Consider the following 22,611-nt stretch of genomic DNA (forward strand, 5'->3'; position numbering starts at 1 on the left):
GTGGCTGGCTCTGGGGGGGCCAGTCTCAGGCAGAAAAAGGCATCCTTTAGGTCCAGGATTGTATACCATTGATGAGAGGGAGGTAAAGAGCTTAGCAGATTGTAAGAGTTAGGCACCGTGGGGTGGATGTCTTCTACCCTTTTATTAATCTCCCTAAGGTCTTGGACAGGGTGATAGTCCCCTGTACCAGGCTTCTTGACAGGTAATAGTGGAGTATTCCATGGGGATCTGCACATGGTTAGAATTCCCTGGTCCAGGAGCCTTCTTATGTGAGGTCTAATTCCCAGGTAGGCCTCATTAGACATTGGATATTGTTTAACTGATATTGGGGATGCTGAGGCCCTTAGGGTTATAATAAGAGGAGCCTGTTGTTTGGCCAGTCCCATTCCTCCTGTTTCTGCCCAGGCCAGTGGGTGGGCCTCTAGCCAATAATCTATATTTTTAGGTTTATTTGGGGAATTGTCATAAAGCCGATATTCATCTTCTAGATTAAGAGTTAGTACATGCAGGGGAGCTCCCTTAGGACCAGACACTTTGGCTCCTGCTCCCTCAAAATGAATTTGAGATTTTAATTTTGTTAGAAGGTCTCTTCCCAATAGCGGATAGGGGCAATCTGGCACATGTAGAAAAGAATGAGTGACCTTACCGGTGGCCAAATGTACCTCCCGTTCGGTGGTCCAGTGGTATTGTTTTCCTCCTGTGGCACCTTGTACCCAGGCAGTCCGGTCGCTCAGGGGTCCAGGGAATTTGGTGAGGACTGAATGCTGGGCGCCGGTGTCCACTAGGAAGGTGACAGGGTGCCCCCCAACAGTAAGAGTTAACCTAGGCTCGAGGGGGGGGAGCTCCTGGCCCTGACTGCCCTAGTCTTTATCTAGGGCCAACAAGTGGGACTTTGGGGTGGAATCCGTTGGTTTTCTGGGTCTTTTAGGACAGTCCTTTACCCAGTGTCCTTTTTCTTTGCAATATGCACATTGGTCCCAATCCACTCTGGGTCTGGGTCCCCTTTGGTCTCCCAACTTATTAGTCCTGTCACTGTTCTGTACTACAGTGGCCAAGAGACGGCTCAATTCTTTGCTTCTTTTGCATTCTCTTGCATTTTCCCTTTCCTCTGCTTCTTTCCTAAGTTTGTCCTTCCTGTCTTCTGCCTCCCTACGTAAGCGGTCTTCTCTCTCTTCTGGTGTATCTCGCTTATTAAAAATCTTTTCTGCTTCCTTTAATAAATCTTGGAGAGACTGTCCCTGTAAATTGTCTAATCTTTGAAATTTATTTCTAATATCTGGGGCAGACTGCCAGATAAAAGTCATGGACACATTTATCCCCTGATTAGGATCCTCCGGATCATAGGGGGTGTACATGTGATAGGCTTCCTTAATTCTCTCTAGAAAGGCAGCAGGGGATTCATCTGGTTTTTGTATTACTTGCTTTACCTTGGCCAAATTAGTAGGGTGGCGCCCAGTACCACGGAGGCCTGCTATGAGCAACTGGCGATAAAGGCGTAGGTGTCCCCTACCGTCTGCTGAGGTGTGATCCCAGTCGGGACGAGTCAAAGGAAAAGCATCATTAATCTCATCTAGTATCTGGGTAGGTCTCCTGTTATCGCCCGGAACATTTTTTCGGGCTTCCAGAAAGACTCTCTGTTTCTCTTCTGACATAAGAAGAGCTTGTAAGAGTTGTTGGCAATCATCCCAAGTGGGTTGATGGGTAACTAAGATAGATTCAATCAGGTTAGTCAAGGTGGTAGGGTCTTTGGAGAAAGGCAGGTTGTGGGTCCGCCAATTATATAAGTCTGAGGCAGAGAAGGGCCAATATTGAACCTGGTTCCCTGGCCCCCGCCTCAAGGGAAAGGCTTGTGAAGTCTCTTCCTTTGGTGGCTGCTCTCGGTGGCTCCTCAGACGTCCAGCCACTGGGGAAGGGAGCTTGGGTGGGGCTGAAGGGGCCGGCGGCTGGTGACTAGGGGTATTTTGGATCTGAGATCTATATGGGGGGGGTTCTTCTGAGAGGAGATCTATAAGGGGGGTATTGGGGTCCGGGGGAAGTACTGTTTTAGGGGCTTCTTGGTATCAACTGGACAACAAGAGGAGGAGGAGGTAGGGGCAGGGATAGGCAGTGGTGGGGTAGATTGAGGAGGAGTAAAAGGAATAACCCAGGGTGGCGGGTCGACTGTCAGACTCTCCCAGGTGACTATATAGGGGACTTGATCTGGGTGTCCATGAGGGCCACGATCAAACACTTTAGCTTTCACTTGTAAAATAGTAGAGAGGTTAAAAGTTCCATCCCTTGGCCAGCCCACATTGAAAGTGGGCCATTCTGCGGAGCAGAAAGTTTGCCATTTCTCCTTTTTGACGTCTACTGACTGGTTGGAGGCGATCTTCCGAACGTCTTTCCAATGATCTAGGGTTAAACTCAGGGGGGTTACAACTTTTTGACCCATTTTGTCAAGAGACAACACTAAACAGACACCAAGGACTAAGACTACAGAGAGACAGCCAGCACAGAGACGCGTAGCGCGGCTTCGGTAACAAACCGAAAATGCAGGTTCAGACGGGAGGACTGTTCGTCCACCCAACAGACTAACGTATCCCTTGGATACTTGTTGAGCCCCGAAAAATTGGGCTCCCAGATTCCCTGGAGCGTCCTCCAGGGTGGTGGGGGAGAAGTCCGAGCCCATCAGCTCCTTTTCAGGCCGCCCAGATACAGAACGACATCGGATCCGAGCCGATTTTCTAACGCGGCGCAAACAGTCAAAAACGAAACCAGACTTAGACAAACAGAGCAGACAAACGGAGCGGTGCACCAGGTCAATCGCTTACCTTCCAGTGGGCAGTGGTTGGGTTGGGCGGGGGGGGGGGTGTCTTAATCCCGGACGAGCCCCCAATTGAAAGATTCCCGGAGGGTATCTTCCGCGGCTGGAGACCCGCGCCCAAGAACCAAGATCGAGCCACTGGATGCAAAGGCAAAAGGCAGCTTTATTGTTCACACAGGCGCCTGCGGGCACTCCAGTCGTTCGAGAGGCTGAGCGCGCTGGGCAAGGTAGAGGGTTCTTTTTATAGGGTTAGGGAGGGCAGAAGCTGGTGTACAGAAGCAGATGCATGGTTACAATCTTATCATTGGTCAATGTTAGGCTGTTTCAGGGTTATCGGGGGGCATAGCTGGGTTCCAGGAACCGAGACGGGATTTGGGAACTAGGTAGTTGAGCAAGGTTTGCTTAAGGGAGTTTGCTTAAGGGACTGGAGGATTCTGATTGGTGGAGTTCAACCACAAAGCTAGGGAGGGGGTCTTGCTCAAGGGGTTAGGGAGGGGGTCTTGCTTAAGGGACTTTCTGATTGGTGGAATCCACCTGTGTTGCTTGGCTAAGTCTGAAGCAACCATAGGCAGGGTGGTGACCTCCTGGGTTCCGGGAAACTGAGACAGAGTTTTTGCAACTGGGGCTGTTTTAGCTTTGGGATTTTTCCATGGGGTTTTACAAAGGAGCTTGCCTACAAAGCCTAAAGACCTGGGTTCGATTCCCCAGTAAAGCCAGATGCACAAGGTAGCTCCTGCATCTGGAGTTCATTGCATAGGCCCCTGCAATGCCCATTCTCTCTGTCTCATAAATAAATAAAAATATTTTTTAGAAAGAAAGAAAAGATCATAATTTGTATTATACTTGCTTGGGTGTGCTTGGTGTTTTCTGAAGCGTTTTGGGTGTTATTTCTTTTTTATTGAAAGATTAAAAGGGTTCTGTGATCACATAGTTTTGGCAAACATGGATAAATACCAGGATTCTCTATGGCAGAATTTACTAGAACAACAAACATGCCAATAAGAATTATGATACAGCTGGAGGCAGGTGTGGCAGTGCACACCTTTAATCCTAGTACTTGGGAGGCAGAGGTAGGAGGATTACCATGAGTGTGCAGCCAGCTTGGGACTACATAGTGAATTCCAGGTCATCCTGGGCTAGAGCAAGACCCTACCTTGAAAAAAAAAAAAAGAATTATGATACAAGGGTTGGAGAGATGGCTCAGCAGTTAAAGGGCAGTTGCTTGCAAACTCTGGCAGCCTGGATTTGTAGCCCCAGTATCCACATAAAGCCAGATACACAAACTAGCATATGCATTTGGAATTGGTTTGCAGTGGCGGAAGCCCTGGCATGCCCATTCCCTTTCTCTCATTCTCTTTCCTTGCAAACCAATAAATAAATTAAGAATTATGGTTCAAGGGGGTCCGGATGTGATGATGTACACCTTTAATCTCAGCACTCTGGAGACCGAAGTAGGAGGATGATTGTGAATTCAAAGCTGGCCTGGAGCTGGGTGTGGTAGTATACACCTTTTTTTTTTTTTTAAAAAAAAAACCAATTATTTATTTATTTATTTAAGAGAGGGAGGGAGGGAGGGAGAGAGGGAGGGAGAGAGAGAGAGAGATTGGATGTACCAGAGTCTCTAGCCTAAGCAAATGAACTCCAGACACATGTGCCAACTTGTGCATCTGGCTTATGTGGGTACTAGGAAATCAAACCTGGGTCCTTTGGCTTTGCAGGCAAGTGTCTTAACTGCTAAGCCATCTCTCCAGCCTGGTGGTGCACACCTTTAATCCTGGCACTTGGGAGGCAGAGGTAGGAGAAGTGCTGTGAGTTCAAAGCCAGCCTGGAACTACAGAGTGAGTTCCAGATCAGCCTGGGCTAGAGTGAGACCCTACCTTGAAAAATAAAACAAATAAACAAACAAACAAAAAAAATAGAACAGGGCTGGAAAGAAGGCTTAGCGGTTAAGGTTCTTGCTTATGAAGCCTAAGGATTCAGGTTCCATTCCCCAGTACTCACATAAGCCAGATGCCCAAGGTGGCACATGTGTCTGAAGTTCCTTTGCAGTGGCTAGAGGCTCTGGCATGTCCATTCCCTCTCTCTCTCTCTCAGTCTGCCTCTCTCGCAAATAAATAAATAAAATATTAAAAGAAAGATATTTAAAAAAACAACAATCCCCACCCAAATTATGATACAAGGGGAGGGAATGGAGGAGAGGAAGGTTAATCAAAATTAAAGCTGTAAAATACAATTAAAGATGTCAAATACATAAATAAATAAAATATTTTTAAAAAGATGTTATGAGGGCTGGAGAGATGGCTTGGTGGTTAAGGCACTTGCCTGCCCCCGACCTGCGGGGCCACTGTTATGCGGGGTGGTCGAGGAGGGCTCCAACCTGAAAGAATGGGTGGGAAAGAAGAAGGAGGCCAAGTGGAGGTTTTGTCAAGGTCTCATTTAATGTTGGATTTTTTAGCTCTTTTATAATCAACCAGCAGGTAGGGCAATAAGGGGGGAAAAAGGGGGAGGGGGTACAAGGAAGGAGAAAGTAGGGCCACCTGGCTGTAATCTTCTGGAGCATCTTCTCGGAATCTCTCTTGTGACGTCTCCCAGAGCAGCTGTTTGTTCTCGGGGAAGGGGCTGCATGAGGGCTGCTAGTTCTCTTTTGTCCTCAGGGCAGTGAGGGGCCATATGAAGGCTGTTAGTTCTTCTTTTGTCCTAGGGTGGTCAGGTCATGGTCTCTGACACTTGCCTTCAAAGCCAATGACCTGGGTTAGATTCCCCAGCACCCATGTAATGCCAAATGCACACAGAGGCACATACATCTGGAGTTCATGTGTAAGTGGCTAGAGACCCTGGTGTGCCTAAGCACTCTCTCTCTCTTTGTCTGTCTGTATATCTCTGTCTGAAAATAAATAAATTATAAAAATATGTTTTGAATAAGTCACATGGAAATCTTTTGTTAGCTGTATAGATAATAGTTTGGGTTTAGAAGTACCTTGTAGGGTTGCATAATGCTGTAACCAGAAGCCATAGATTGTTATAAGAAAATTTAAGTGCCACAGGTGGGATACCTTCTAGTGAGTTATTGTAAAGGAGGCCCCTGATGTCCCTCAAACATTAACGGCTATTGCCACGCTCTTGATTGCACAGCAGAACTAGATGGTAAAACCCTATTGCTGAAGATACCAACCACATGCTTTTGCTGAAGGTCACTGAGAAACTAAAGTGGAGCTGAGCTGGGAGTCTCCTTCCTGTTGACTAGCTGTCAGGATGCTGGAAAGACCTATGCGGCTTGTTGGGGGAGAAAAGTCATCAATGGTCTATATCAGCAGTGAACTCTAAAGCTTATAGCTGGACAGCTAGGCCAAATATACCAACTTGTGCAATGGTGGCATGTCTGCTATGCGGGGGATCCAACAGCTCTCTGATTGGACTTGAGGCCTACTCCACAAGAGGGAATTCATACCTGGTGTTAAAAACCTAATCAAAAGCCTATGCCTTGGGAGGTCATAAGCCCTAGGGGGAACCTACTCTGTTCAGTCTGGCTAAATGCCCACCAAACGCACTCTGAATTCTTATGTCTACATCCATGAATTAATGGTATTCTCACTTTTGGTTAGAAAAGCTTTTCCTTTCAGATACTGGTGGCCAGTGGAAATACTCAACATTCACCAAAGTGCTGAGAAAAAGTGACAGTAGAGTGTCCAGCTGTTATGTGAGACATCTCTATCACATCCTTCAAGACTCAGGGACCATTGTGGAAGAGGTGGCAGAAAGAATGCAAGAGCCAAAAGGAGAGGAGTGCTTTGTAATACAGTCATCCAGACACAAAGTGGCTTTGATACTCATGACTTCACAGTGGCTGATGCCATCTACACAAAATCTACATAATAGGAGGGAAAAATTATAACATCAAAATGGACTAGTTGGAAAGAAGAGATTCAGTAGGGGAGGGGGAAGGAAAGGTGGTGTGAGGGGATTGTGTTCATGACATATACAGAAGCTGCCAATAAAAAGTAAAAAATAAAAATAAAAGAATTACGATACAAATCAGGTGATGTCCTGCTGTAAATTATATAAAACTGGCTTCAGGCTGTCTTGCCCTGGGTGACTCCATTTTTCAGAGCAGCAGTTGGCTTCATTTTGAGTGAAAATGCAAAGGCAGAATGACTCTGCATCTCATTTGTGCACCTAGACACCACCACCTGGGCAGTATCGCCTGTGAGGCACAGACTAAAAAACAGCTTATAGCTAAGTGGAAAGATACCATCTATAAGCTTGTCAGTGGATTGGAAACACCTGGGCACATTGGTGCATTAAAACCGTATCAGAAAAACCAGGCTCTGGGGGTGGGGAGGGAGGGAATTACCATGGGATATATTTTATAATCATGGAAAATGTTAATAAAAATTTAAAAAATAAAAAAAAAAGAAAAACCAGGCTCTTCAATGTTGTTGATTTTCCTGGTGCTGGAGTTTGGACTTGATGTGTGTGGGAGGTGCTCCAGCATAATGGCAAGTGCTCTACCACTGAGCTACACCCCGTCCTCAGTCCTCACTCATCCATCTCTCCAGCGACCACACCATCTGTTGCAGTTACCTTCTCCTTGCTGGGACAAAGCACCCATCAAAAGCAGCATATGGAAGGAAAGTTTTTTTTTTTAAATGATTTTTTTTTGTTGTTTATTTTTATTTATTTATTTGAGAGCAACAAACAGAGAAAGAAAGAGGCAGATAGATAGGGAGAGAGAATGGGCGCACCAGGGCCTCCAGCCAGTGCAAACGAACTCCAGACGCATGTGCCCCCTTGTGCATCTGGCTTAACATGGGTCCTGGGGAATCGAGCCTTGAACTGGGGTCCTTAGGCTTCACAGGCAAGCACTTAACCGCTAAGCCACCTCTCCAGCCTGAAAGGGTTTATTTTTGAGGGAAAGTTTACTCATGGCATGACTGAAAAGAGGCTTGGCATCACATCTTGCCACAGCAGCTGGCAGGAAGCAGCAAGAGAGTGAGCTGGCTCTGGCAAGGGGGGCTTAGCTATAACACCCCAAGGTCTCTCACAAGCAACGTACTTCCTCCAGGAAGGCTCCATCTCCCAATTTGCCACCAGCTGGGGATTGAGTATGAGGCTTAATCACAAACACTGAGGTGATGGGGACATTTCACATTCAAACTAGCATACCTTCAAGTTGGACCTTATAAAAGGGCACCTAACACTGTGTTGGCAATTACAATGAACCCATTCATTTTGGCAAGAACTCTACTTACTGAGCTTGTTGCAGTCCGGTTCACATTGCTGGTAGAAATCACCCAACCAAGAGTAGCTTCTGGGAAAAAGAGATTTATTTTGGCTTACAGGCTTGAGGGGAACCTTCACGATGGCAGGGGAAAATGCTGGAATGAGCAGAAGGTGGACATCACCCCCTGGCCAACATAAGATGGACCACAGCAACAGTAGGGTGTGCCAAACACTGGCATGGGGAAACTGGCTATAAAGCCCATAAGCCAGCCCCCAACAATATACTCCCTCCAGGAGGCATTAATTCCCAAACATCCATCAGCTGGGGAGCTAGCATTCACAACACCCAAGTTTATGGGGGACACCTGAATCAAACCACCACATTCCACCTGTGGCCCCCATAAACTGATATCCATACATGATGTAAAATACAATGCATTCAGTTTGACTTTAAAAGTCCCCATAGTTTTTAATCAATCCCAATGATGTTCATACATCCCCATAGTCCAAGATCTTTTAACTGAGCCATAATACCAAAAATAACCTCAAAAAACCCATAATGGCACAGAATAAATATTCACACTGCAGTAGATGGCATTGGGCATAGCAAAGAAACATTCAACCAATACAAGATTTAAAACAACCAGGGCAAACATTTGTAGCTTCAAGTCTAACAACTCCAGCCAGTGACAAATCTTCAAGTCCGATAATTCTAACCATCAACAAGTCTCTGGCATTCCAATTCCGCCCCTCCAGCTAGGCTACTCACAGTCCTGGGAAACTTCATCGGGGCTGGCAGCTCCTCGGCAGCCATCTCATGGTCCTGGCATCTCCACTGGGTCTCCACTGCAAGCCACGGTTCATCGTCATGGCCCCATGGGGTCTCTATGCAGGCAACCAGCAAACCGCTTCACACTGCCCATGGCCGTTTCCAAAACACAAGACCGTGTTGCAAACTCAATGACCCTCTTTCCAGCATTTCTTAAACTCCACGATACTAGGTAGGGTGCCAGTTTGTTAATCCGGGGGGAATAAAGCCGACTTTGAAGAACAGGACACTCCTTGAGCACTCAGGCCCTTTCAAAAGAGTCGACATTCTTCCTGTTGCCCCAGCACAAGTCAGCTAGCCCAGTTTCAAAGGCTGTAATCTCTCAGTTGCAGCTGAATGGCCAAAAATTTACCCAAAGATTTTTCTTTCTGGGCCATATTCCTCTGCTCACACCAGTTCATTTCTACGCAAGGCAACCCTGCACAACTTCTCAGGACGTGGGCACAAAAGCAAGCTTCTCACACAGACTGCTAGCCCAGTCCAAGCAAAGCTCTTTCTCACCCTCATAAGCCAAACCTCACAGTCCACAGTCCTTATTGCATTCAGGTCTTGCAGCTCAGACCAGAATAGTCCATCAAGCTGTACTTACAGCCCTGCAAGGCATCTCTTAGGCCAAAGTTTCAAATCCTCCCACATTCCTCTTGGAAACCAGCTCCAAAAGGCCAAAGCCACACAGTCGGGTGTCTAGCAGCAGTCCCACTCCTCGGTACCACTTTACTGTTGCAGTCCGGTTTGCATTGCTGGTAGAAATCACCCAACCAAGAGTAGCTTCTGGGAAAAAGAGATTTATTTTGGCTTGCAGGCTCGAGGGGAAGCTTCACGATGGCAGGGGAAAATGCTGGCATGAGCAGAAGGTGGACATCACCCCCTGGCCAACATAAGATGGACCACAGCAACAGTAGGGTGTGCCAAACACTGGCATGGGGAAACTGGCTATAAAGCCCATTAGCCTGCCCCAAAAAATATACTCCCTCCAGGAGGCATTAATTCCCAAATATCCATCAGCTGGGGAGCTAGCATTCACAACACCTAAGTTTATGGGGGACACCTGAATCAAACCACCACAGAGCTACAAGTGATTTTTTTTAAAAAATTGGGTTTTTTTTTAGAAGTTTCTATTTATTTGAGAGAGAGAGATTGAGGATGAATGGGTGTTCCAGGCCTCTAGGCACTGCGAATGAATTCCAGAGGTATGTACTGCCATGTGCACCTAGTTTACATGGGTATTGGGGAATCAAACCTGGGTCTGTAGCCCTACAGCTGATTTTAAATATGAGAGGTTGTATTGCAATGTCATGCCCTGTTTGAAGAAAGCTTAGATTCACCTTTGCAAAAACGAGGTAGAGAATCAAGTTGTACCTGGGAAAACAATCTAAGGCTATTGGGAAGAAAAAAACTCATTTGCTGAAGAGGACAATTTGGGGATATACCCAGCGATGTTAGTCAGGAACAACTTCCTTTGCTAGATTATCTGGTTTTCCTTCTTTGGTCCTAAGTGGAAGAATTAAGCCATAAATTTAGAAAGTTAAGGCAGTCTTATTAACATTGGTACAGCTTGTGGGAGGATTATACTACCACTTAGAATTTGAACTAATGCCTATGGATATTGCCTTTTAAAATTTATTTGTGTATTCATTTGTTTGCAAGGAGAGGGGGCTGGCAAAGATGGCTTAGTGGTTAAGGAACTTGCCTGCAAAGCCTAAGGACCCAGGTTTGATTCCCCAATACCCACGTAAGCCAGATACACATGGTAGTGCATGTGTCTGGCGTTCCTGCCTTTAGATTTTCATTTTAAAATATTATTTATTTATTTATGAGAGAGAGCGCAAGAGAACGGGCACACCAGTGTTTGTGATTGTTTCCTACTCATCCCCCACCTGGTAGAGCACGTGGGAAGTGGAGCCCTGTTTGGGGAAGGTGTGGCCGGGCGGTCCTCGGGGTTGAGTGCAGCCCTGTGTGTTCACAGTCAGCTGGAGCTCTGGCTGTTTTCGGTCTCTCTCTGCTGTAGGTGTCTGGTGAAGTGAAACAGCTGCCTCCACCAGGCTCTTCTTGAAACTGTCAGCCCGAAGCTTTCTACCCTATAAGCTGTTTTTGCTTGGGTGCTTTGTCCCAGCAAGAAGAAGGTAACTACAACACCAGCTGTATTTTTCCTATTTTCAATTTTAATATTTTATCTTTTTGGATTTTTGAGGTAGGGTCTCCCTTCAGCCCAGTCTGACCTGGAATTAGTCTCAGGCTGGCTTCAAACTCATAGTGATCCTCCTACCTCAGCCTCCTAAGTGCTGCGATTAAAGGTGTGCCCCACCATACCCGGCTGGGCTCTAGTTTGTTTTTTCAAGGTAGGGTCTCAGTCTAGCCCAGGGTGACCTGGAATTCACTATGGAGTCTCAGGGTGGCCTTGAACTCCCAGCAATCCTCCTACCTCTGCCTCCTGAGTGCTGGGATTAAAGGCGTGTGCCACCATGCCTGGCTGGGCCCCTATTTTTTAAATTAAGAAACGTAGCATATGAATATATAGCAACTCAATCATAGTCCTATTGGTTATATTCAAATTCTCTCTCCCCTGCCCCTATTCCATTGAGTGGAATTATTGGTCATCACTGTGGGGTCATGAGCATACCAGTCCATCTCTGTTTGTGCCTCGGAGTTCACCTTCTGAAACTGTACCGCACTCTTCCCCAATGTTCCCAGAGACTTGGAGGGCGTGTTATAAGTCTCCTTTAGTGTTGAGCTCTAGGCAACCTCTAATTTTCTGTTTTGATAAGGTCCGAGACTCCTCAGGATCTACCACCAACTCCTTGAAGCACATTCTCAGGCTAGCAGTCAAAGTGGTACTCATATTTTAAAAAATTGAAAAAAATAAAAATAAAAAAAAGAAACATAAAAAAACTCGTACTCATGCTTATTTTGTCACTTCTTTTTTTTTCATTTAATTATTTATTTATTAGAGACAGATAGGAGAAAGAGAGAGAGAGAAAGAGAATGGACACACCAGGGCCTCTAGTCACTGTAGACGAACTCCAGACGCGTGTGCTACCTTGTGCATCTGGCTTACGTGTGACTTGGAAGATGGAACCTGGGTCCTTAGGCTTCACAGGTAAGTGTCTTAACTGTTAAGCCATCTCTCCAGCCCATAATGTGTCACTTCTTTATAATGCTTTCTGGGCCCTGGCAGATGTGACAGAGATGACTTATCTCATGAAGGCAGTCAGCTTTTCTTTCTTGTTTTTCAGATGGGTCTTGGGTCTTCTTGGTATTTACTGACACATGTAAAAAACAGACTCTTGGTCTGGAGAGGCAGCTTAGTGATTAAGGTGCTTGCCTGCAAAGCCAAAGGACCCAGGTTTGATTCCCCAGGACCCACATAAGCCAGATGCACAAGGGGGCACATGCATCTGGGGTTTATTTACAGTGGCTGGAGGCCCTGGTGTGCTCATTTGCTCTCTCTATCTGCTTCTCTTTCTCTCAAATAAATAAAATTTTAAAAAGTTAAAAAAAATTTGAAAACAGTTGTATCTTTTAATTAGCTAGCTAAGGGTTAGGTTTATATAATTCTGACTCATGCCATCATTAGTTTTGTGTTTCTCCTTTCTCCTCTCCCTCCCTTACCCCTATTCCCCCCAGGCCCTTCCATCTCTTGTGTTCTCTCTACTTGCCTGTCGGTTTTCCCTCTTTGATCCTGGCTCTGCTCCTCTTCTCTCCCAGCCTCATTCTAGCTTCCTAACCAGTATTACTGATGTCTACTATGACTAATAAACAAATTAGACGAATTCATATTATGATCTGCATATAAGAGAGAACGTGTGTAATTTTGTTTAGCATTATTTTTCAAAATACATCCATTTCCTGTAAATTGTATTATTTCATTTTTTCTATTGTATATATGTACCATATCTTCATTATGTATTCATCAGTTGATTCCATCTCCTACCTACTATGAATACAGCAACAACAAACATGGCTGAGCAAGTATTTCTATAGCAGTCTTTAGAGTATATGCTTAGGAGTGATAAATAAATTCTTTTTTTGTAAATTTTTTTTATTGACAACTTCTATACTTACAGACAATAAACCATGATACTCCCCCCCATTTTCCCCTTCACAACTCAGGTGTCCATCATATTCCCTCCTTCTCTCTGTTAGTCTCTCTTTTATTTTGATGCCACCATCTTTTTCTCCTATTATGAGGGTCTTGTGTAGGCATTGCTAGGCACTGTGAGGGCATGGATATCGAGGTCAATTTCTGTCTGGAAAGTTGCATTGTAAGGAGTGGTGCCCTTCCTTTGGCTCTTACATTCTTCCTGCCACCTCTTCGGCAATGGACCCTGAGCCTTGGAGGGTGTGATAGAGATGCTTTAGGGCTGAGCTCTGCTCCGCCACTTCTTCTCTGCACTATGTTGCCTTTTGGGTCATCCCAGTGGTCACTGCCATCTGAAGAAGCTTCTCTAACCAAAAGTGAGAGTAGCATTAATATATGAATATGAACATTAAGTGTAGTGCTTTCAGGGCAGTTTTCTGTGAATTATATATGCATTTAGCCAGACAAGAGCAGGCTTTATACCCCTAAGGCAATGACCTCCTGTGCCATAAGCTTTTGATTAGGTTTTCAGTACCAGGCATATACATAGAGCGGACCTTCAGTCCAATTATAGAGCAGTTGGCTTCCCCCAGGGCAGACATACCAGTATTGTGCCCATTTGGTCATTTGGCCTGTCTGGCCAAACTTGAGACTTCCAGTGTCCACTGTTTCCACTGCTGATGACTTTTGTCTACCATAGGGCTGCGTGCAGTGCAGCTTTTTCCAGCTTACAATTGGCTGGTCTACAGGGAGATGGTTTCCAGCTCAGCACCAGGTTGCTGTCCACACATGTGAAGTCTTTAGCATTAGGGTCTTACCATCTGTTACTCCTTGGAAACCAAGGGCCTTGGAAAAAGCCTGTAATGTTCTGGAGGCAGCAGGGACCTCCCTGGCCAACAACTCACTGGTAGGTATCCCATCTCTGGCACTGAAAATTTTTAGTAGCAATTTATAGCTTCTGGATGTGCTGTTATTCAAAGAAGTAGGCCTTCATATGTCTTATTCAGAATATCTTCTTGGGCTGGAGAGATGGCTTAGCAGTTAAGCACTTGCCTATGAAGCCTAAGGACTCCGGTTTGAGGCTTGATTCCCCAGTACCCACGTAAGCCAGATGCATGCAGAGCTCGTTTGCGGTGGCTAGAGGCCCTGGTGCATCCATTCTCTCTCTGCCTCTTTCTCTCTCTGTTTGTCTGTCACTTTCAAATAAAAACAAACAAAAACAGAATATCTTCTTGAGGAGCCTCCTTACTTATTTCCATGAAGGTTGTACATTTTACATGTGATGAGGGTTCACTTTTGTCCGCACCCTCACCAGTACTCATTTTTATTTTTATTTTTATTTTTTTATGTGTTTACATTTTTATTTGATTTTTGTTTTTTGAGGTAGGGTCTCACTCTAGTCCAGGCTAACCTGGAATTCACTCTGTAGTCTCAGGGTGGCCTTGAACTCACAGTGATCCTCCTACCAGAGTTCTGGGATTAAAGTCATGTGCCACCACACTCAGATTTATTTTTTTTTCAATTTATTTTATTTATTTGACAGAGAGGGAGAGGGAGAGGGAGAAGTAGAGGGAAAGGCATATAGATAGAGAGGGAGAATGGGTACACCAGGGCCTTCAGCCACTGCAAATGAACTCCAGATGCATGTGCCACCTTGTGCATCTGGCCTATATGGGTCCTGGGGAATCAAACCTGGATCCTTTGGCTTTGTAGGCAAGTGCCTTAACAACTATGCTATCCCTCCATCCCATATTTATTTTATTTTTAGAGAGAGAGAGAATTGGCACACCTTGCCCTCAGCCACTGCAGTCAGTCAAACTCCATATGCTTGCGTCACCTAGTGGGCATATGTGACCTTGCATTTGCCTTACCTTTGTGCATCTGGCTTATGTGGGATCTGGAGTCGAATATGGATCCTTAGGCATCACAGGCAAGCTCCTTAACCACTAAGCCATCTCTCCATCCCCTCAAAAGATTTTATTTGTATCTCCCTGATAACTAGAGAGGTTCAATATTTTAGATGTTTGGTGGCCATTTGTACTTCTTCCTTTAAGGACTCTGTTTAGTTCTCCATTTTATGGCTGGGTTGACTTTTTTTTTGTGCTTAGTTTGTGGAGTTCTTTGTATATTTTAGATATTAAAACTCTGTAGGATGGATAGCTGGGAAGGATTTTATTCAAGTTTGTAGGTTGTCTATTGACTCTGTTGATGGTTTTCTTAGCTGTACATAGTGTTTTAGTTTAATGAGGTCCCATTGGTTGAGTGTTTGTTTTGTTCCCTGTGATTAGAGCCTCAAACTGGGGTCTTTAGGCTTCACAGGCAAGCACTTAACCACCAAGCCATCTCTCCAGCTTGATGGCACATACTTTTAATACCAACACTTAGGAGGTAGAGGTAAGAGGATCACTGTGAGTTCAAGGCCACCCTGAGACTACATAGTGAATTCCAGGTCAGCCTGGGCTAAAGTAAAATCTTACCTTGAGAAACAACAACAACAAAAGACTTGTGGAAGCCAAGTGTGGTGGCACATGCCTTTAATCCCTGCACTCAGGAGGCAGAGGTAAGAGAATCATCATGAATTCAAGGCCACCCTGAGTAGTGAATTCCAGGTCAGCCTAGGCTAGAGTGAGACTCTACCTCAAAAAACCAAAAAAAACAGGGCTGGAGAGATGGCTTAGCAGTTAAGCACTTGCCTGTGAAGCCTAAGGACCCTGGTTCGAGGCTCGGTTCCCCAGGTCCCACGTTAGCCAGATGCACAAAGGGGCGCATGCGTCTGGAGTTTGTTTGCAGAGGCTGGAAGCCCTGGCGCGCCCATTCTCTCTCCCTTCCTCTATCTGTCTTTCTCTCTGTGTCTGTCGCTCTCAAATAAATAAATAAATAAAATTAAAAAAAAAACCAAAAAACAAACAAACAATAAAACAAAACAAACTAAAAAACAAAACAAAAACCCTGTGGAGTTTGGTGGAGGCTTTAAAATATATTTTTAAATTTATTTACAAGCAGACTAAGAGAGGGAGAGAGAGACAAAGAGGCAGACAGAAAAGAGGTAGTCAGAGAGTGAGTATGGGAATGCCAGGGCCTCTTGCCATTGCAAACAAACTTCAGATGCATGTGCCACTTTGTTCATCTGGATTTATGTAGGTACTGGAGAATCAAACCCAGGCTATCAGGCACTGCAAACTAGTGCATTAAACTGCTGAGCCATTTCCCCATCCCCTCCTTAAAAACAAAACAAAACAAAACACATATTTTTATTTGCAAGTGGGGTTTGAAGGGAGGAGGGAGAGAGAATGGACATGCCAGAGCTACTTGGCATTGCAAGTGACCTCCAGATACATGTCCCACTTTGTGCATCTGGCTTTATGTGTGTACTGTAAATTGAACCTAGGCCATAGGGCTTATCAGGCAAGTATCTTATCTGCTGAGCCATCTCTCCAGCCCCTGTTCTAGTTCAAATTTTTTTAAAAAATTATTTTATCTATTTGATAGAGAAAGGGGGGAGGCAGAGAGAGAGAGAGAGAGAGAGGGAGGGAGGGAGGGAGGGAGGGAGGGAGAGGCTGACAGAGAAAATGGGCACTCCAGGGCCTTCAACCACTGTAAACAAACTATAGACACATGTGCCACCTTACGCATCTGGCTTACGTGGGCCCTGCAGCATTGAATCTGGGTCCTTTGGCTTGAAAGGATAAAAGTTGCCCTATTTCTGCTGCTCTGTTTTCTAGCTGCTTTGCTAACTTGCCTTTTTAAGCTTCTGTAATATGGCTTGCTTGCTACTGCACTGAATCACAGAACTGCCATTTTGCAACTGCCTCCATTTTGTAAAAAGTATGCAACTACCTCCATTTTGTAAAAAGTATACCATAAGGACCTGGCCCTTTGTACGCCCTACCCAATCAGAGGGACCCTCACGAGCCCGCCTCGTGGGCCCCACCCAATCAGGGGAACCCACGGCTGAAAAGCCCCTATGACTCTGCATACCTATAGTTTTCAGCCTTTATAAGCTGACCAAACACGTGGCTAGGGGCTCTTCACCTTTCCTCCTGCGAGAGGAATCTGTGTTGAGCCCCGATGCATCGGAATCAATAAACCTCGTGCGGTTTGCATTGAGAGCGTCCTGCGTGAGTGTTCTTGGGGTCCCGTAGACAGCCCTGAGCAGGGACCCCTCCGGGGAACCCCACATTTGGCGAGCCAGCCAGGAGTCTCTACAGGACCCCAGACCTCATCTAGGACCCCTCAGAGGTAAGAGGCGCCTCCCGTCTTGTCTGTGTATGTCTGTACTTTTATATCTGTCCTCTGGAAAAATTCTCAATTTCAACCGGTTTCAGTATCTGGATGCCTTCCCTTTGGGTGCTCTGAGTTGGGGCTGACGGGCCTGAGAACCACCACCCAGCAATCTGGAGGACGCTCCTGATTGCCCCCAGGAGACAGGTTTTTCTGTCTCCTATCTGAAGAACTCGGATCGAGTTCGCCTCTGTCGGGAAGCATCATCTGGGTCCCGCTCGCCGCCATCTGCTTCAGTTTCGTTTTTACTCGAGCAGCGATCGGGCCGCCTTTGTCTCTTTGTTCTCGGTGTTCTCCAGATCCTTTTGTTCTCCTATCTCTTTTATTCCCCTTCCAACATGGGACAGACTATCTCAACCCCTTTGGACTTGACTTTAGCTCACTGGACTGACGTTAAGAGCTGAGCTCATAATTTATCTGTTGAAATAAAGAAAGGAAAATGGCAAACTCTTATGTGAGGGAGAAGGGACTATGTTTAATGTTGGATGGCCCCGAGGAGGGACCTTTAACCCAGATCTTACTCAGGCTGTTAAACGATCACCTTGCAGGAGCCCGGAGGCCACCCCGACCAGATGCCTTACATTTTTACTTGGCAGGATCTTATCCAAGACCCGCCTTCCTGGTTGAAGCCCTGGATTCCTCCCCAGCCCACTAACAGTAGCCCCTCGGGGTATTCAAAAGTTCTCGTTGCAGGACCTTCCCAGAAGGAAAAGAAGATTTACCCGGACATTCAGATGGAGCTCCTCCTGGATTCACCACCTCCCTACCCGCCAATCCACGCCCCCATAGCTCCTCTTCTTGCCCCCTCACAAGAAGGGACACAGGGGGGCCCAGCCACGGGGACCCGGAGTAGGCGAGCTCTGTCTCCTGATACTACCGTTGCCCTACCACTCAGGGCTATAGGACCCCCACCCCCTTTAGGACCCATCTCAGAGACCTCTGCCACCCCTACAATATTGGCCTTTCTCCTCTGCAGACCTTTATAATTGGAAGGCCAACCACCCTCCCTTCTCGGAGGACCCCTCAAAATTAACTGCACTCATGGAATCCCTAGTTTTCTCCCACCAGCCCACATGGTTGCCAGCAGTTACTCCAGACCCTCTTCACGACCGAGGAGAGGGAACGTATCCTGTTGGAAGCCAGAAAGAACGTCCCTGGTGACGACGGGCGCCCAACGTGGCGGCTCGAGGCACGGACCCCTGCTGGACGGAGAGCCCCCAGCACATGAGCTCCAGAGTGTTCCTGAATGGTCACCACTTCTCCGCCCAAGAAGACGGCAAGACCTGGTAAGTTTTCCCTCTTCATTCCATCCCATCAAGATGGGCCATTCATTGTCTAAAGAGGCTTCTTTCATAAAGGATTTAAAAACCTCTCTCAGAGAGCGAAGAATATGGGTAAAGAAAAAGGATCTTATACAGTTTTTTATTTTTGTTGATAAGACATGTCCATGGTTTATGATTGATGGACCTAACATTCATCCCAAGAAATGACAAAGGGTTAGTAAAGAATTAAATCAAAAACTTACTACTGAAAAAAATGGCAAAGAGTCAACACCTCTGTCTCCTGTGTGAGATATGTGTCGACCCCAGAGCTCTGGTTTCCTGAATAAAGCCTCATGCTTTTGCAGCAAGTTGGGTCTCCTGTGTGTCTTTGGGTGCATGCTATCTCGAGACTTGAGTGAAGGTCTCCCTCTGGGGGTCTTTCAATTGAGGACTCGTCCAGGGATTTGCACGTCCACCCAGGACTCCGGAGACCCCCTTGGAGGTAAACAATGTAAATGTCTGCAGTGCTGCTTGTCTGAGTGTTTGTCTGAGTGTTTGCCTGAGTGATTTCTGTTGCTCTGATCTGTTTTAATTTCGGTTTGGGCAGCTGTTGTTCAGGACCGTGAGGACCTGACAATGGTGGTTGGCAGGACCACAGGCTGCAATCCTGGGGGACGCCCCAGGATCTGAGGAGAGTCAGGGTGGCTGACAGTCTCCTATCTGGTAAAGGAAGATTGTGTATTTCTCCTTCAGGAGAAACCACAGAGGCATCTTCCATCTGAAACTGCATTTGGTTTTCTGTTCTGGACACATCGGAGGTGTCACGGTTTTTGGTTTCTTTTTGTCAGTATCTATTTTGTGTTTGTTTGTGGACTCTTGTTTCTAATTATGGGACAGACTATGACGACCCCCCTGACTCTGACGGTATCTCATTTCTCTGAAGTTGGAAGTAAGTCTCATGACTTATCTGTAAAAATTAAAAAAAAAAGGTAAATAACAGACTTTCTGCTCCTTTGAGTGGCTGCCAGAGGGAGCATTTGATCTAACCATTATTTCTGCTGTTAAGAATATTGTTTTTCAGAAGGGACCCATTCTCACCCAGATCAACAGCCATACATCCTGGTCTGGGAGAGCCTAATGATGGATCCCCCGGCATGGGTCAAGCCCTGGATCCACCCCCGCCACGGTCAGGCTCCCAAGTCCTGGCAGTGGCCCAACAACCAAGCCGAATGGCCACAGACCCCTCGGCTCAGCCCAAAATATATCCTGAAATAGAGGACCCTCCCGAGTGGCCCTCTGCCCCGATTCCATCTCCCCCACCTTAGCCCCCTGCTCTCCCCGCTCCAGCTTTGGCTGAGGGAGGAGGAGATGGGCCCACTGCAGGGACTAGAAACTGAAGGACCTGATTCTACCGTATGAGCCTTTGGTCCTCCCCCTGACCTAGCATGTCTCAGGCCCAAATGAGCAGCCTACCTAGCTCCCAAATGAGATTGATGTGGGATTCCCTCTCACCCGACCTGAATGCAATTACAACTCAGCAGAAGGTAGGGAGCAACTGACAGTCTACCACCAGGCTCTGATGGCAGGTCTCAGGGGGGCTGCTCGCCGTCCCACGAATCTGGCTAAAGTAACCTCCCTCTATCTTTTTAGAATGCTTGATGGAGGCTTCCCAGAGATATACTCCTTTTGACCTTACTTCTCCCGGTCAACAGGCAGTGATAACAATGACATAGATAAGGCAGTCCACTCCAGACATTAAAAGCAAGACAAGAAAGGAACTTAGATAGGATATTGGCTACAGTGATTAAAAAAAAGAAAAAAAAAAAAACCTGAGGGCTTTAGGAAGCCCCTTGAGAAGGATCAATGTATGTATTACAAGGAAAGAGGATCTTAGGTTCATGAATGCCCCAAAAAGAAAAAAACTGGGAAGGAATTTTTCAGTGTTGGGACATAGAGTGCTTATTAAAAATGTCGTTTGAATGGTACTTAGATCAGAATGTTAAAGTATGTAGATGAAGATGTGTGGATATAATATATATATATATATATATATATATATATATATATATATATATATGGATATAAAAAATATATTTTCAGGCTGAAGTATGTTGGGATAGTTTGCTTGAGCTTTATCAAATTTAAGTCATGGGTAAAACATAAAATTGTTTTATGTTAATAAAAATTTCTGTGGTGCATGAAATCAATAGTTATCAAGTGTAAGCCAAAATCATTGGTTGTCAAATAATGTTTTTTTTTCTTTCAAAAAGATTTATCAAGGGTTATATTAATATTTAGCTAGCTGTTTGGGCTCAGAAAAGACCAGATTCTACTTTGTTGTATGTAAAGTAACTGTCTCAATTTTGGCATCTTAAGTCCAGTGCTTATAACAAAATTAACCCTTAAGACATATTCCCTACTTTAGGGCACAGCCTCATGCTCAAACAATGGTCCTCATCTGAGGAAAAAAAAAAAAAAAAATCAAACTCCACGGTTCTGTTTCCAATGTTCTCTGGGTAATTTGTACCCACACAGGTATCTAAACTAATCAAAGATGTTTTCACACAGGTGCTAAGATCTTATATTGTCTTACTTGTTTTCTACGTTAAATGAATTAAGTTTGTAAATCAACTGGTACTGTTTTCAAGACTGGTAACAGGTTCTGCCTATACTTATAAATGTTGGATATTTAAAATGGGAGATGTGCCTACTTTCTATACCTCAGATATATGGCTATGCTACTACAGTACAACAAAAATTTTAAAGATAGGACAAAATGATTTTAGAAGCCCTGTGCCATTCTTTAGTTAAGTCTATTTCAGTAATTAAATGTGCTCTATATGTATGTACATCCAAGCTGGTGTAACTTCCTTTCTAAGTGTGTTAATCACCTATGTAGAAGCCAAAGCCAATTGGAATCATCGGAGTAAAAAGTGTCAATATTTTGGCCTGTGCTCCCATGTCATGAGGCCACTGGAGATGATGGGACACTTCTACAGTGGCCCCCTGGTAAGTCACCTGTCTTCCTGAGCAGGGAGGATATGGAGACCCAAACAAAAGTGGTGTACAATGTAAAACAGGAGAGTCACAATTGAGGAGCAATCAGTCCTCCTGACTTCCCAAAGAAGGGAAAACTACTTGGCCAGCATGGCGCTGACTCATCCTAACAGGCAAAAGACACCAGTAAGCTATGGGGCTACTCCTGTGTCCCTAAAGTCTCTTTGGAGAGCCATTAATGACCTCCAAAATTAATCCTTAATTAACTTTTGGCTATCTACAAGGTCTTAAACACTCAGAGAGAAATGTATAACCAAAGATAAAAAAAAAAATAGCTCTTTATTATTAAGATTAAATGTTATGTATATGTTTCTGATCACTCTGCTAGCATCTCATCTGTTTTACAAGCCATGTTAAATACTACTGTGCCATTTAATGAACAGTTCTGAAAGAAGATCTCAGCCAGCTCATCCTCAGATGGTCCTGAGATGATCCAAGCCTGTCTACCTGGATTCCCTCGACCTACAAAAAGACCAGTTTGCTGTGTGTTCACTTCTCAGTAACTCCTTACTTTTATTCTTTCCAAAGTTATTTTTCAAGATTATCTTCCTACACTCTGGGGTACATTAAAATAGTTCCCCTCTCTAGGAGAGATTCTCTAACTGCAACAAGTCTCCACTTCGTGTCCCGTTCAGCAGGAAGTAGTAAATGATCTGATGTCTTTGACCCAGTCCCCTAAAGCAGTTAGAGTGTCTTCTCATGAGAGGGAGAAATAAAAGGGAAATAGACTGTCTATACCATACGTTCCTGTTGTCATAGATAAAGTTTACTTAAAATAAGTTTATTTAAAGTTCCTCAAATAAAATTATAGAGCTTGGTTAAAATGCCATACAGATTAAAAGTTCTAGGACCTCCCTTTTATGAGGGAATTGCCATCCTTACATCTCCTGTGTCTACTAACAGTGCAGAGGGATTATTCTGGCACTCTGCCCCAGAGGGGGGTATTACTCTTGCATCCATTTCCGGCCTCGGACTGTGTCTATTAGGCCCTGATATGCTCCCTCCTCTGACTCTTGAACCGGTATGCAACCAAACTGCTATTATCAATGACTCCTTTATATATACTAAAGCCCCTAGTAAC

General features: G+C 45.2%; 1 pseudogene; it reads right to left on the reverse strand.

Moving 5' to 3' along the window:
- Positions 1 to 1,214: 1,214 nt before the first annotated feature.
- On the reverse strand, positions 1,215 to 2,431 carry LOC123460054 (annotated as a pseudogene).
- Between the last annotated feature and the right edge of the window lie 20,180 nt (positions 2,432 to 22,611).

The sequence above is a fragment of the Jaculus jaculus genome, chromosome 4 (assembly GCF_020740685.1).
Source record: "Jaculus jaculus isolate mJacJac1 chromosome 4, mJacJac1.mat.Y.cur, whole genome shotgun sequence".
Taxonomy (NCBI): domain Eukaryota; kingdom Metazoa; phylum Chordata; class Mammalia; order Rodentia; family Dipodidae; genus Jaculus; species Jaculus jaculus.